Below are 17,990 nucleotides of genomic sequence, written 5' to 3' on the forward strand. Positions count from 1 at the left end.
GAGTAACAAGTTTGTGTTTGTTCCTTGTACCAATGTTATGAGTATCACATTTTCTCATGAAATCATTAATATTTTTTCGTACATACATAACATTAGAGAATATATATTGAGAAGCAACAGTCAATATCTTGATTTCTTTAAATTTATTCCTTAACGATTCTTTAGCTCCTAGGTTGTAGATTGCGCGAATAGCCCTCTTCTGTAGCACAAATATGGTATGGATAGCGGCTGCATTGCCCCACAGCACAATACCGTATGACATTATACTATGAAAGTAGCTGAAATATACTAAGCGAGCCGTATCAACATCGGTACATAATCTAATTTTTTTGACCGCGAATGCCGCAGAACTCAGTCTACTCGCCAATCCGTCAATATGAGGGCCCCATTGCAACTTGGCATCAACAGTAAGGCCAAGAAACTCAGCAGAATCAATTGGATCCATCGATTCCCCATTGATGAGTACATCGGCTTTTACATTTTGTACATTTGGCGTACTAAATTTCACAATTTTAGTTTTATTATTATTTAGTTTAAGATTATTTACGCTAAACCAATGTACTATATCAGCTATAGCATTGTTTACGTCGTCGTACTGTACCTGTTTTCTATTAATTTTAAAAACTAAGGAGGTGTCATCAGCAAACAATACTATATCATGTTTGTTCCCAACAAGAAAGGGCAAGTCATTTATATATGTGAGAAACAGAAAAGGTCCAAGAATTGATCCCTGAGGGACCCCCATACCAACTGAGACCCCAGGAGACCTTTTTCCTTTAACGTCAACCCTCTGAATTCTATTGTTAAGATAGGAAGTCAGAAGGTCGAATCATAGATACGTTTTGTAAATAGGGAAATAATGAAACGCGGTAGTCATAGTTCTGACCTACTTATGTAATAGGCGTATGCTATCTGCTTATCGTTGTATCTAGGATAGCTGATAACTTATCAGACATCTGAGGCCCACTTACCCATCTAGAGGGAAATGAGACCTTAATATATGGTACTTTGTAAAAACAGTGAATTTGAAACTCAGATGACCAGAACTATTATTATACAAAGAAGATGATAACAAAACTCACACAACTTTAACTGAAAGTTGAAAATTCAAGAAAATGTATGTAATACCTATAGTTTTTTTAATTAAATTTACAGTTTCAACCTTGATAATACTCACTTTATAAGTTGTTAGATACTGTGCATATTTGATAGTATTACGGAAATAGATATTTTTTCATTCATTCATTTATTGGCTGTTATCATTTTATATAGCTGTAATGTAAAAAAATAATATATAGTACATATTATGTTCTCTACTACAACCATACACAAGCCATGAGGCTTGGTAACGTACAAAATAAATATGTATAATTAAGTCCGGATCGAATCAGACAGCTACATACAAAGTACGTTGACTTTTACTTAACATAATATCTTAACCGTTAAACTTAAATAAACGTTGTTGCATATCTGTTATCATAAGTAAAACCTTTTTTGCACCTAAAGTCATATCAATAGAAGAAGATCTTTTTATTTTTTTTTACTATTGTTCACGCAGGCAAACATATTATCACATAGGCTCTTTTTGACTTTTTTTAGAGTTCTTAAAATAGAGTATGGAAAAATGTGTTGTCGAAAGGAACGATACACAATGCTATACGCTGGAGCTTACGCAATTATATAATAAACATTTGTAAAGAAACTGTGAACCCGGATTCGATTCGGAATCACGAGATTGACGTGGAAATACGCGTAAAGAATTTCGATGGGCCCGTGTGTCACATGTGAGTCAAGCTACAGCTTAAATAATAGTTGCGACCGTTAGAATAATTGTTGAGATGTGCTTTGAATAACAATGTACTCATTATAAGCTATCAATGCGGGTTTGAAAATGGAATTAAGAATGTTTTTGTTTTTACTTTTATTCCAGCCTGTCATGAGTTATATATATAGTATACACGAAATAAAAAACGCTAAGCGCATAAAAAAATCGATTAATTAACGCTTTAATATACAAGTTGTGTTTTTATTTTGTCTTCACAAATTCCTATGATTCTAATGCAAATAAAAAATTGTTATTCTGACTGTATCTATATGAATATAATGACAAAGTACTAAAATTATATATGGTAAGGAATCTCTTATAAGGATAAGTTTTCTTTTGTAACGCATTTTTTCTTATTGTTAAATATTCTTAGAACATTATTTGTTGATTAATGATAAAATAAGATATAATGTCATTAATTTTAACATCTTGTCTATATTTTAAGACGTCACCAATCATTAATAATATTAATGTTTTCAATCTAAATCGTTTGAAGACATAAATTCAAAATTGTTCGTAACTTAGCCGCTGATATCGCTTCCCTATTATTTGTATTCAATTGTATTCACAATTAAATCTCAGTTTACAACCATTTATCTGACTAGTAAGGAGTTGAGGGATTAACCTGTCAAACTCCGCATGAATATTGATAACCATAAATCTCTCATACTGGGTCATACAAACGGTTGGAAAATGAATCAAGTAACTAATGATTTTCTTGACGTATCGAGTTTTCTATGAAACTTTGATTTATTACAGTATGTTTTCTTCTTCTGAAAATTTTCTGATCGAATTTTAATAATTATCAAAACAGTCTATTTCATGTGCATGCAGGTATCAGTTAATTATATAAGTCATGATTTGCAAATGTCAGTGGGATTTATTGAAATCTATCCCAGCTGATAGACATATTTTGTAAGCGTTATTATCAATATTTCATTTAAAATTAATTAGCACTGTAACATTAAATAATTGTTTAATTTATAATTTTTATATTCCAAGATAACTCTTTTATTTAATTGAATTGGAAATATTAGTTAATGAAATATGAATATAATTTAATCCAGTGGCTTGGAAATGACATATGCATATGTTCATTTAAATTAATTTCAGAAACCTTTGAAGTAATTTAATTATTAATATATTATTCTTACTAGTTAAGACAATCCAGCGAGTTTTTTATTATATTAAATTCTACTTTCTTTCTTATTTCATTTTAAAACAATAATACTTCATATACAAATACGTATCTATTTGGTTAAAAACAATATTATGATAATATCCGGTCTGAGGCCTAGTATAAAGAAATTATGATTTTATAATTTAAACTCATCGGAACTCATTGGAACGGATATGTATCCCTTGTAATTATGTTATTAGCTCAATTATCATTAATACCATATACGCGACAGCAAATTTGTGACGTTCCTCAATTTATCAATTAGTAGGTAGTCGCAAAATTTGTCACGGAAACAGATAATTTTAGTATTATTATATGAAAATGAGTAATTAATAAGAAATACAAATACAACGATCGATAACATCTTCAACATGTGACAACTTTAGTGTTACGTACATTGAAAATTACCTACATATTTAAGAAAATAGTCGTTCTATTTATTGCATGTGTATTCGTGCTGACTGCTGCGTCGTTTTGACAGTGTGGGTGGGTTGAATCACAATCCGCGTCTCCGTCGTTTCGGTAAGAGACTTTTTAATTCGACAGTATATGCACACAATTTCTCTTGCAGTTGGATTATTTTTTTTTGTGTTGTATTTAACTCTGTATTCCCACCAACCAAACAGGTTTTATTAAACGGACTGTCAATTAATGTATTTATAATTACTATGAAATTAACTTATCGATAATTTAACTGATTCTTTTGTAACTTGAAATCTGTCAATTAGGAGACACTTAGCTCTTAACCGGTCACGTACAGGTGTGTGAATTCGTGACGAAGGCAGCCCCAGTGACCCACTTGCCGAGATAAAATGCATTATATTCTGAGCACGGAATTAACAGACTGTACAAAGGATATCGTAAGAGCGGACAAGCTTGTTACGGAATTTTCTTAAATTGCGTTCAGACACTCTTTTATTTAAAATCTTGCCGTAAAAGGATGCTTAATTTTATTACAAGGATGCATTATTTCAAAAAGACTTAACCTTTAGTTTTTAATTTACTTAAACAGTAAGTTTTCCGTTACAATTTCATAGTAGTTTCGCTGGATTTCGTTCATTTATATGAAGCAGCTATATTTTAAAATAGACTTACAATATACCAGACGATTCATAATAAAAACTGCTTATTTTATGTTTGAGCAATTAAAATTAAAGCGCTTTTGGCGCTTTATGATGATTGCTTCTGAGGTAAAGAATTTAGATGAATCATTTAGATTTAGTGTTACGTAAACTTTACCTTTTGAAATGAATTGCATTTAACAGGAGCACCGTTTAATTACCTGTGGAAAATAAAGTAATATATTAATATTTTTATAATAAACATATATGCAACATTTTACCTCATCTTTTTTATATTAAATCGTATTTGATCTTGGCCATCGAATGAGCATTAAACGTAATATTCTAACTTCATATTGAAATTGCTATACTGACACTTTACAATCATACAAAAATATAATATAAAATAATGTAAAGGACGTCCCACTTCTCTTAGAGCTTATTTCGCCATGTTGATTGCAGATTGGTGGAGTGTATGCAAAATTTTGAAATTATATTAGTCATATAATATGTTGATTAATATTCAATTCCCGTTAATATAATAAAGGTGAAAGCCGGTTTGATTGTTGCCTCTGTCCTCATTGCTAACTTAGACACACAAATATTTCAGACACGGAAATTGATGTCATAGTGCAATTTTAGTTGATCAAGTGGCAACACTATATTATTTTTCCTTGATATGAAATCCAGTAGTGTTGTTCTTTAACAAACTTGAAACTAACCGCAAAATCTGATAGTGAAGTGTCAGAAAGTGATACGCGGCATTGACTTTAATAATATTTAACGGATACGCGCACAGAAATAGCATACCGTAATTTGGTTTACAATATTTCACGATTGAGATGCGAAGTGAGTCGAGATGGCCCAGTGGTTAGAACGCGTGCATCTTAACCGATTATTGCGGGTTCAAACCCAGGCAAGCACCGCTGATTCATGTGATTAATTTGTCTTTATAATTCATCTCGTGCTCAGCGATGAAGGAAAACATCGTGAGGAAACCTGCATGTGACAAATTTCATAAAAATTCTGCCACATGTGTATTCCACCAACCCGCATTGGAACAGCGTGGTGGAATATGTTCCAAACCTTCTCCTCAAAAGGAGAGGAGGCCTTTAGCCCAACAGTGGGAATTTACAGGCTGTTGTTGTTGTTGTTGAGATGCGAAGAAGGTTTGGAATAGCATTGCAGGTTACTCAGCAATGTCACTGATTTAAACTTGACAGTGTCGTGTATGTATTGTCAACCCAATTCTCATAATAGAAATATTAATATTAAATTTTCCGTTTAATTTGTGTTTAAAATTCATACAGTGATCGGTGGTGAAGAAAAATATCGTGAGGAAGCCTGCAAATTACAGGCTGTTGATGATGCTGAATTTCCCGTTTCATTTTACGGTTTTTATTTATGAATAAATAATAATCTTAAAAATTATTTCTATATTTAAGCCTTCAGCTATGTGATACATGACTTATGCTCTGAATATTGAAGATAAAGTTGTTTTAGTTTCAATATATTTATGGTCTGACTAAATTATTGCTTTCGAGGCTAGCGAGCTATAGAGCCGGAAGTACGAGGTTACAATTATTTTCAGTAGACATCATATTCGAAAAATTATATTCATGATTTTATGCAACGAAGTAATCCATTGTTAAAAAAATGTTTTAAAGACACGCTCTAATCAACTTAAAAGAAAAAGAAATATTTTAAATGAATTAAAAAAATAATTGCGATGCTTAAAATTACATTTGAATAATCTTTTATAGCATTAAATTATCCAAGCATGTTTTTTATATATTTGAACGTTTGTTATCCGACTGTAATTATTTATTCATTGTTAATATTTTCATATTTGTAATGTTTCCAAGTAATATTTTAAATAATGTATACATTAATGTATTTAATTACGTCATATGGTGTTAATATTATAAATTGGTTGTACATATAATATTACCTCACCTTTTATAAATACTTAAAATATTTATTTTATCATTTTATTGGATTCATCGAATTTTATGAGATTTGAAATGGTGTATATATTTAGAACAATAATTGTATGGCATCCATTGATAGAATTATTATGAACTGTAAAAAATTAAATGATAGATTAAAGTAAATGCTTGACTGTTTCTACGCTTCGCCGCTCTTTAGTATTTAGTGATCAAGTAGATTCCCATCCAATACATGTAGATTTTCTCAAGATTTTATATAAATCATAGAAACACATCAAAAAGTGTAGTGTAGTGTTGTCCGGATTTGTAGATGATTATTTGGCTATGATACAAGTGTTCTGACTTCTGGGCTAGGTCAACTTGGCTCTAATTTCGAACTTCTTGTTCTCAATTAGAAATGTTAATTCACATAATAAGATAATCATCGGCGGTATGAGGAACACAATAATTAATACATAGCACTGGCAATTATTACCCCTATGAATGTATTTTGTAATTATAATTGACACGTAAGCCTTCAGCTATGTGATACATGATTGCTCTGTATATTGAAGATAAAGTTGTTTTAGTTTCAATACATTTATGGTCTAACTACCTCATTGCTTTCGAGGCTAGCGTATAGGCTATAGAGCCCGAAGTCCGAGGTTACAATTATTTTCAGTAGACATCATATTCGAAAAATTATGTCATGGTTTTAAGCAATGAAGTGATCCATTGTTTAATTTTTTTTTTATTTCTTTCAGTTGCGGATTTACAAATCTGCCGCTACTTGTTTTTGCAACATTTACGATTAGTGTTTTGTCGTCCTCATTATATCGGTTTTTTCCCGTTATTAGTATGATTATAAACTAGGTGATATTTCTCTCAGTTACTTGATTATTTTTCCAACCCGCTATGTAGTGACGAGTATACGGATTACGGACGTAATGTGTATACATATAATTATAAGTTTTTTTTTTATTTCTGTAAGATAATAACAAATTTGGGCTAAATTTGCTGCTCCTCTAAATTTGCCGCCCTAGGCTTCAGCCTACTTCGCCTATTGGTAAATCTGCCACTGATTACTTTCATAAAGAATATCCTCAAAAGATTAGCCTCTTTTGAGGATAAGGGAAAAAGGCATTGTTTTATTTAATATCCATATATAAGATTAGAATCCATATTAAAGATTATTGGAATAAAACGTACGGTGTTTATTTTGTCACGGTAAACCCCATCAGAAATTGAAACCAATGTCGTAAATTTAAACTATAACAAAAAACAATATTATACCAGATCTTGAAAGGCACTAAATCGCTTAATTACTTAATATATGGATACATTTTAGCGTACAATGTTACGTAGTGCTTTCGTAATTTAATAGTTTAATAAATAGTATACAAAACGAAGTAGCCTAACAAATACAGTAAATCATAACGCCCCCGCAATACAGGACTTTAGCCTTTAGCTTGTTCAATAACAGTCTTATACATAGCAAGAATTATTCGTAACATTTATTTTACTATGTCTGGAGGCGGGACTACGAATTGTGTTTCATAACGTAATAAAATTACAACCTTAATGTGATGAAAATAAAGTTGAAATTCGTGTATGTGTTAGTTTTTGACAACGGTACATATTAATGGTGAATGAGCTAGAATTACAAGACGCTTAGATATAATACTTCGAGATTAATTATACGAAGGATCACTAGCAACGGTATCTAAATTGCTTAAAACGGAGGTCTTTGATCTGTTATCATTTTGAGATGATCTTTGAAACGATTACACTCGATCATGAAGGAAACCAATTTAAAGCGAATACGCGTCTTGAATGATAAGCCTAGTATTATCTAGCAATTTGTCTCATTGCTTTGTTTCAATACTTCGTGTAATTTAAATTTAACCTCTTCTGATTTATTTATTTGATTTGAATCTTTAAAATAATATTTTAATTGATACGAGTTTCTAATGTGGTTAAGGTAAATAAGGATAACCAGCCAAGTGTGAGTCGTATCTCACATCCAAGGGTTCCGTATCATTTTCAATAAAAACGAGAATAAAATCAAGAATGGAACACCTCTTAGTTGAAAAATGGTTATATTGTTCTGTTTTTTAGTATTTATAGTAGCGGCATTAGAAATATATCATCCCTGAATATTTCAAGTGACTAATTATCGCGGTTAGTTACCTTCTATAACCAGGATGTATCAGGGTGATGTCTTACCCTTTGCTTATGAAACCCTAAAAACAAGTTTCTAATTATATTATTGCTATTAACCTTACAGAGGAATAGTTGTGAATATAATGATTAATTATTCTTTAAATGAAAATTGTAATTTTAGCTTGACGAAAACTTTAAAACAAAGCTATATAAGCTTTTATGTGAGCCAGGGTAACATTCGCATTTGTTAGTATGACATTCAGACCGCGTAATTTAAAATAAGGAGAATGCAAATCCATATTTAATACAATGTCAATATTTTGTAATAGCTGTCTTGTATATAGTTGAACTACAGTTCAAAATGTAAAATGGTCCTATCGTCGGTCGAAATCATTAATAAAACAGGCATATACTCCCAATTGCTTTTATGTAATACATATTGCATAACCTCAAACTCGGTCGTCTCTACTGAAATATAACAAGGCGCCATGGCAACAAAATAACAATATACATTCTGGCCGTGCCCTTAAAGGAAAGTAACGGTACACTGCTATCATGAGATCGTCCGTGTTTCGAAATGCGATCCTTGAGTATACAGCTTTTAATGTTGCTTGCTCATATGACTTCGAAAATTTGCTTACGACTCGAATGACGAAATACGAAATATATATTCAGTAATATATCCTTTTGTAAACTGGTGAAAATTTGTGTCGAAGTAAACGAATAAATAATGAATAATTATTCTTACATTTCTTGCGATCGATTTGACTGCTTCATTTTCTAATAGCTTGTTTTGGAGGTGTTGGGTTTAAATACTGGATTCGGTGAGTGAGAAGTTAACGGTTTTTTTTATGGTATAGGTTGGCGGACGATCATATGGGCCACCTGATGGTAAGTGGTCACCATCACCCATAGACAATGACGCTGTTAGAAATATTAACTATTCCTTACATCGTCAATGTGCCACCAACCTTAGGAACTAAGATGTTATGTCCCTTGGGCCTGTAGTTACACTGGCTCACTCACCCTTCAAACCGGAACACTACAATACTGATTACTGTTATTTGGCTGTAGAATAACTGATGAGTGGGTGGTACCTACCCAGACGGGCTTGCACAAAGCCCTACCACCAAGGTTTTGCCCGGAGTCTAGACGTAGTGACTTCCACGCCTCAGATAACACGTAAGTCGGATTTGCTGGGAAGCAATAGAGTGTGTAAATATATGTGCACATACTTGTGCACTAATATTCTGCGTAGATTTCTGCTGTGGTCGAAATCGGAAAGATGGAAAGTATATACATATATCATCATCGTTATTCAACGGAACGAATTACGGAGTCGTTTTCGGTAAAATAATAATATCAAGGCTCTATTTAATCTTATGATTTTGATGAATAGTTGTTGATCGTTAGACCTGTTTGCTCTCCAATTATAAAATCTCACATTTAATAACAGAACAACGCGTTTCTCGTCTACCCATTTATTATCTTTTATCTTTACCTTATATTTAGAAAGAATGGAATACAATAGATACCTATTGTATTTTATACTTCCTAAATATGCTGCTAGGAAGAAGCAAACCATATATAGCTGAGTTACATTATCATTTTAAATTTCGTTTAAATTTGCAAATAGTTTCCAGGTAAACATACAGTTTCTAAAAGAAGCTAAAACTGACCACTCTGACACACTGAAGATTGCGGGATCAAGGCGACGAGTGTAAATATATTGAAATTGTGTTTTATAATTGTTTTATTGCTCAGCTGTGGACTAAAACATAGTGAATTCATAAGTAAAGATGTATCCGCAAATCCTCATCTTTGAGGCGTGGTAGAATAAATTTCAAGCGTCCTTCTGAGACCCTTAGCCCAGAAGTAAGTCATTAATTTAGTTGAAATTAAAAAAATGTGACACGGCATACGGCTACTTCACGATGAAGTATAAAAAATAGGCACATAAAAAATCAGTGGTTACCTGAACTTGAATCCGCTATCATCAGTTAAGAAGCGTTCTAACCACTGGACCACTTCGATTCTAAATATTCGAAAATGTTAGGCATATTGCGTGTATAAACTTAAGAAAATGTATATGGGTTAAAGTGCTTATCATTAATTTTAAACGCGGAACGGAAACGTAATGTGTATAACGCTTATCTGAATGAGATTTCAACTCGTAAGGAAATTTAGCTTCAACGACTTGTCTTTTGGCTTATTCTGTTTGCTTTTTGTTTATTTCAACATTTATAAATGCATTATGGTCTTCGTCACATGTTTCCGCCCGTGGTTTCGCGCGGTTGGTATGTCATAGCGGTCGAGATATTATGTATGAAAAAGTGTGTTCTTCCTAGTGGTTCAAGCTTGATTCATACCAAAAATTTTACCATATTTATTTTAGTGGTTTATACGTTAAATTTATAAAAAAGTTGTTGAACATATATGTCAACAAAATTTAAAACTAATTGTTATTGTGATAATATGTAAAAATATAAATAATATTTAAATATCTAAACATATTGTTCACACTAGTAGCGATCTCTTGTAAATTTTCTAAAACAAAAGTCAGATTTTTTTTTTATTCATTAGCATAACTAGTTTTTCCAATATGACATAGGTGCTGATTTATGTTTTACTAATATTGCGCCCGAGTAACAGTTAGGTTTTATTTCCGACCATACTAAATTTTATTTAATCTCAATGTCTGTTTGTAATCTTGAATGAGTCTAAAATAATTGAGTAATCGACATTTCAATGACACAATGATATATCAGTTATTACGTAGTTTCTTAGTAGCAAAAAAAATGGAATAAAGAAGAGAACAAGCTTGTTTTCAATTCTTGTCTTGTTGATACTTGATAATAGTGGTAGTTTGACACAATAGGTCTTCAAAAAACCCTATTCATCAACTGTGTCTAACGATCACTTGGTATGCCTATCGAGCACTTCGAATTGCAAACACGTTTCGCTCTGTCCGTCAAAAATACTTCAAAATGCCAATCATAGCGCACCTCGATCATGTAAAGGAATAAACACGTACAAGTGTCGAATAATCATTGGATAGCGACCAGGGGATTGCGACGATTGTTCATTCAAACCACGCACATAGTCATCAAAACGACGAGATAACCATGATTGATCATACGATTGTTTACTAGGGTAATTTACTCTGTAAACGATTATTTTACAGCATATTACATTGATGTGGTTATTTTAACGGCTATTGGGTTACTCGTACGCTTATTGCTCACTTTGACCGTGAAATTTATAAGCACGTTTACCCAGCCATATGTAAACTTAAAGTAAAAAATTCCAGTTGAATTTCTTTTGTATCTCACGACTATGTTGACAATGGTAATTTTTATTTTTATAACGAATATTATATCTTTACGATTTTTTTTTGTATCAAGATATGTGCATTCATAGAAGGCTGTTCGTGTAATAACGATGTTATCATATTCTTTATGTAATCATGAACAAATAGATTATTAAGGCTTATATGTATTAAAGAGACTTACTCAAGGATACCAGAAATACACATTTTGGTGAATCGCACCATTAGTGCAGTGTATTTGTGAGACAATACTAATAGAAAACAATAACAATCAGCGGAAAACTTAATAATATAAATAAATCTTACACAGATACGTCTCGCTGTATATCATTAAGAGTTGACTAATGTAAATCAAGGATCTAATGTTTCTATATTCTATGAATAAATAATACACTCAAAAAGTTATGCCCGATTTTTTTATGAGATTCTACACGTATATGCACTCAAGTGTACACTTCTATAGGGTAATTTTAACGAATGTGAACATAACTGTACACCTCTATGGCATAAGAATAACCCTTCATTACACTCCAATGAACAAAATCTCATTCAACAGTCACTGAGCTGGAAAAAGTAATATGTATTAAATGTCATAGCCCGAAGTGACATTTTCACAATTGTTTTATTAATGTAATATTTATAAAACATAGTCATTACTTTTTATAAGTCATATAAGTTACCATACAGATCATGTTTCTAAAAGAAATGTTTTTGATATGTTAGTTAGCTTAGCAATTTCGTTGAGCTTACTTTTATTGCAGTACACTAAAAAGGCACGGGTCATCATAATCGGTTATAAGTTTATTTGTAATATATAATACCCGCTGCTAATTTTGGCAGAATAGGTATACTTGATATAATATTGCGTTACGTCTCTGTTAAATATATAATAATTAAATTACTACTCAAGCGTATAGGAAGTCTTCTTGTATTGCGTTATGAAATACATCCCAATGTAGGTCGTATTTATTTATAAAACACTTCAAGCGGGTAATACTATGATGTTTGATACTCGTGATTACAGTAATGTGCTAGGTACTTGAAGGCATATTGTTCTGGAGCTTGCTGCTATGTCCTCGAATCTACGAAGATACGAAGACTATGACCCTTCTAGTGAATATAACGCATTTTCTGTCATATACATGGTAATTCTTTTTTATCATTCTTGATTACTTGTATGTTTTAATAAAATTCTCGTGTATACAAAACCTAGTTATATAGTCAATATCTACATCACGATAACTTAATGTTTTGATATTTAAGTCGGAAAAGACATACAATACATTTGTTAATATAAAAAAAATTATCAAATTGTTATTATATGGAAAAAATATAGTCTTCAGTATAACTAGACCAAATTGGTGGTCGTCTTCTAGCTAACAGACATATACATGTATGTATATATTGTTACTTGATGTGTCCTTAGTGAGTGTAGTATGTAATTTATCCGCCGAAGTTTAAACTTTGTACAGGTTTCGTTGGCGTCAGAGTAAAGGTGTCTAACGTAGTACCATTAAGGAAGCGTCGGCGCGCCAGTCGTGTTAGATAATGTTTCACACAAAAGCATTGCGGTGTTAGCCATGAATTTGCTAGTATTATATAAATATGCCTGTGTCTATGCAATAGTCTGATTCCAAGAACCAGTCGCAGTTACCTTAAAACTAGATTCGTTTGTTTGTTTTTTAAGTATAAAGAGTAATATTTGTAGAAGTTTTTTAATATGTCACATTTTTTTAAAATGAAGTATCATGTAAATGTGCATTTTCAATAACAATGATACTTGTTGAAATCATTTAAAAATCAAACAATTTTGATTTATGACTAGCAAAACCCGCGGTGTCCACGTATAATTAAGTTGGTGTTGAAAATCATGAAATATTTAAATTGTGTTATAGCAGCGCTAGTCTAAGATAAAATGCGAAATAAATAGATTAAGTAACGTAACTGAAAACATTCCTTATAATAATTCAGTTATTTGCATCGCGTTAATGATAAGCTCGCTTAACAGTTTTTTTTTATATTGCAAAATGAGAAGATTGTTTTGGTAACTTGTAGATATATTAATCATATCTTAAAATCACAGACAGACACTTCAATTTTACGTATTTGTGTAGATTGAATCAAGCAGATCCAAGAAGAAAACCTTGGCATTGATACTTGTTCTTATCAGTTTAGTTTTGAGCTCTCTATCTACATGGAAATATCTAATCTATACCTACATATAACTGTTACGGGGCCGACAGAGTACGAAATATATTATGTAGATCGACTATTGGGGATATTATCAGCGTACACATTCAAACCAAAATAACTTTTTTCTAAGTGCTTTTTTCCAAATTTGCTAAAAATGAAATTGATAGATGTATTTTCATGGAAATTTAAATTCATTTTGATAAACTTTCCTTGATTAATTGATCTTTGTCAGCGACTGGATTTGATACCGGATTATAGATATTATTATTTTTTTTGGTATCGACAATTTCAATTCCGATATTTCGAGAGGATACGATCATAAAATTTTTGCTATTCTTTGAGTTTTCGGACGTAATTCGTAAACATAGTGATTGAAAAAGAACCAAGGCCAGATTTTAAAGATCCGTGAGAATTAGAGACTACAAAATATAGCTAAACATAACAGTTATCTAAAGATTTTTAAATAAATTCGTGCTAATTGCCAATATAACGTTACGCTTTCGCGCAATTTTTTGCTATTTGCTATATTTTATATGAGTTTATCTACTTCATATTTTATACAAAAAAAAAACATATGACTCATCCGTCAGATATATATTTAAATGCATAGAAAATTAAAACTCGTTATACTTATTGTATTAACGTTTATGCAAGTTTAACAGTAATTTGTTGTTCAATATTGTATATTCGATTCGACTTAATAACGGTAGTATTAACTACAATTGAATAATTCAAGTAAGATAAAATAAGCCGTCCATAATAGATAATTGCTTACATATAACATTTCAATGAAGAATACTGTATATACGGATAAGCTTAAGAGTTCTATTATGAACTATAGAGTTCGAATCTATAAAGTTAAATTTACAAAAAGACTTATGCTAAATGTCAAGACTCCATACACAGACTGTTTATGAAAATGTCTTCGTTTATACGCTCAAAATAATACTCAAAAATTTGATTTTACATATTGCATTTTGGTATTTTAAGGTTGACTTTGCGCATATAGCGATACAAATGACCGCTTTGATTCATAAACGCATGCAAAACAGGCTTTCTATGAATCACTTTTGAATTCGTTGTGCATGCTTATGAAAATAACGCTGATTGATTATGTCTATCGAAATTGAAATATATATTTTGGTCAATAATCAAAAGTAAAAAAAAGTAAAGTAAAGTAACAGCCTGTACATTTCCCACTGCTGAGATAAGGCCTCCTCTTCCATTAAGGAGAGGGTTTGGAACATATTCCACCACGCTGTTCCAATGCGGGTTGGTGGAATGCACATGTGGCAGAATTTCGATGAAATTAGACACATGCAGGTTTCCTCACGATGTTTTCCTTCACCGCCGAGCACGAGATGAATTATAAACACAAATTAAGCACATGAATCAGCGGTGCTTGCCTGGGTTTGAACCCGCAACCATCGGTTAAGATGCACGCGTTCTAACCACTGGGCCATCTCGACTCAATCAAAACAAAATAATCAAAAAAAAACATTAAAATATTTATAAAAATAGTTGTTGTGTTTCTTAGACAAATTATAATAGACGTGGTTATAAGTATTAATAAGTATAAGTAATTTCTGTACGTCGAGGTAATGTATGCTATTTATGGTAAATTGTTGTTGCAGCAAACACTTAAAATTACAGGGTATCTTGAGGCATACTTCTTGGTTACACGTTGACAACATTTGGTTCAGGGTTGGCAATTTATATTTTATTTGTACACATTTTGTGTATATATCTTTTTATTTAAATTTAGCGTCCAGGACTCCGCTCCGGTGCAATACTGATACTATTTATTCTACGGAATTTGTTTATTTACGATATCACATTAGAATTTTCTAAAATTATGAGTGATTTTACTATATTGTCTATTTGTTATGTACAAAAACGTTCCTCTCGAATCAATCATATATTAAAAAAAAACGCATTAAAATTCGTTGTGTGATTTTCAAAATCTAAGCATAGACAGGGGAAGATAGCGGTGAGCGAGTTTGTTCTTTACTCTGTAATGATCATAAATTGAAGCATTGAATACAGAAACATTCTGTGAAATATCAATTTTGTGCCTAAAAATCGAATGCCGAAACTTTTCTGATAGTTGTGCAAGTATTTATACACGAATCAATTACTGGCTAGACGTAGAAATCAAGCAGTTAACTGTTACACGGAATTGGCCCTTTTCCAGATATATTCATCAGTACGTCGACGACAGTACCTAATTGACAACATTAACGTAAATACACTGTTTTATATTTAGTATGTTTATTAAATGATGATGAATCGTTCAATATAGATTCAAGATCGTGCAATTCGATCTGAAATAAATATAATATTGTAAAAAAAATAATTATACTTAACTATCTACTAACCACGTAATATACGTGCGTTGTATTTTTATTATACTTGATTAAACAACTAAATCAAATTTGAATGTTTAATTTGCAATCAAGCAGATACCTATATTATCTTTCGTTATTGAGAAAACGGTTTCTGTCACTCCAAACGCGGTTACAATAATTCATTCATAGGTTCAAACTCGTAACATTGGAATACACAGACAAGTTTTGTTACATCATACATACGACATTTGATGAAATAAATTTGACATTGATTTTGATAATTTCTATGATTGTCGATATAATGTCGAAAAGTCTGGAATCTCAATATCAAACAGCGGGTGATGTCACAGCCACGACCTCATGCTTAAAGTTAAGAACCTCATAATTCTACTCGGCACAAAAGTAAACAGACGTCCTTCATATCATATCCTTTTGTTATACTAGTCTAAAACCAGCTAAATTGAAAGTGCAAGTATAATATTATAAGGAGAATTAGTGTGACTTTCCGAACGTCATGCGTCAAGCTGACAGATGGCTTTTAAAATTCTTTCTCTTTTTGGCGGGAGGTGGCGCGGAATACGGTCAGGCGTATCGTTGTTTTACTGTTTTTGTAATATTATTAGAAAACCAGAAATTGATTGAACTATTTTGTTGTTAATGATTATTATTTTATTTCCTTGCAATGAATTTGTTATAAAAGTAATTTTGTTTGGTTAATAATATTGTATTCATATTACCAACCCGGCTATTGAGTAATTATCTTTTGAAACATATTTTATCAACGCCGTAGAAGACACCACACTTGCAAAACAATACATAGCCTAGTTTGGTTATTTACAAAATTACTTGGCATATTTGCATAATAACGTCATTCTGTGTTGTAGACCCGTTACCGCAACATGGATTTACTATGCATATTGAGATAAATGACTGCAAAAATGTATGTACGTGACACGATTAATGCATAAATCTTAGCTTCTAGAGAACAGGAAAACGGTTATATGATGTCCTTTACCAATTGTATGTTCTACGAAATTCGAGTCTCTGTACGCATAGTTGTGAAATAACTATACATGCGAAATACTTAATTTTGTATAATTTCGTAAAAAGTTTGTTTTGATTCTATTTATATAATAAGTATAGTGAGTACTATACAGTTAGCATCTTACTCTTATTTGAGTACCCATATATTTTTTATGTAATCTTTTTGATTTTCCTATATCTATATTAATAATATATCAATGTGAAATGATGTGATGTCTGTCTGTCTATCTGTCGTGAAAGAGCGACAATACTACTGAACCGAATTCGATGAAATTTGGTATGCTCCAAACTACTACTTTAAGGCTACTCTTTTTGTCTAACACGTGACAACGAATCTCTAAAACGCGAGTGAAGCCTCGGGCGACTATTAATATACAATAACCAAGTAGACAATTTCCATTCAATGTGAAATTAAATATTTTTCTGTAAAATAACACCGACTTCAAAGTGATCACTAATAATCGTTCAAATTGGTTCATAATCGGCGGAGAATATTGCGTATAAAAAAGTTCATCCCCAATTTTCCACACTTGGTTGTTTGTTTTTTATTATTATTAAATTTAAATAAGACCACCCTTGAGGTATATTATATTACCTATACGCCGAAAAAAGATTTGTTCAAATCGGTTCATAATTGGCGGAGTTATCGCGTAACAAACGTAGAAAAAAAAACATACGGGTCGAATTAAGAACCTCCTCCTTTTTTTGAAGTCGGTTGACAACTCTATTTCAAGGTACATTGTCGAAAATATTTTTTACAACGAGCTATAGATTAAGTGACACGCACGAAATCGTTTAGATATCGAATTCACGCGAATCGGCGCGAATGTGATCTGTGTTAGAAGTTAAAAAAAAACCGTTTGTAACATGTGCACGTGCGTTTTCTGTGAATGATTAAAACCGACATCGAATAATAAATA

The 17,990-nt window shown here is 31.7% G+C and overlaps 1 protein-coding gene across 2 annotated transcripts in view; it reads right to left on the reverse strand.

Moving 5' to 3' along the window:
* Window positions 1-17,990, reverse strand: part of LOC124530663 — a 125,877-nt gene that overhangs the window by 81,436 nt on the left and 26,451 nt on the right. Inside the window, exon 1 of one of the 2 annotated variants that reach the window (XM_047104914.1) lies at window positions 4,245-4,263. The exons of the other annotated variant lie outside the window; for it this stretch is intronic. The gene's annotated coding sequence lies outside the window, so the exon portion shown is untranslated. Of the gene's footprint in view, window positions 1-4,244; window positions 4,264-17,990 lie in introns of those variants that run through there. 2 annotated transcript variants of the gene reach the window in all.

This window comes from Vanessa cardui, chromosome 6 (genome assembly GCF_905220365.1).
Source record: "Vanessa cardui chromosome 6, ilVanCard2.1, whole genome shotgun sequence".
NCBI lineage: Eukaryota > Metazoa > Arthropoda > Insecta > Lepidoptera > Nymphalidae > Vanessa > Vanessa cardui.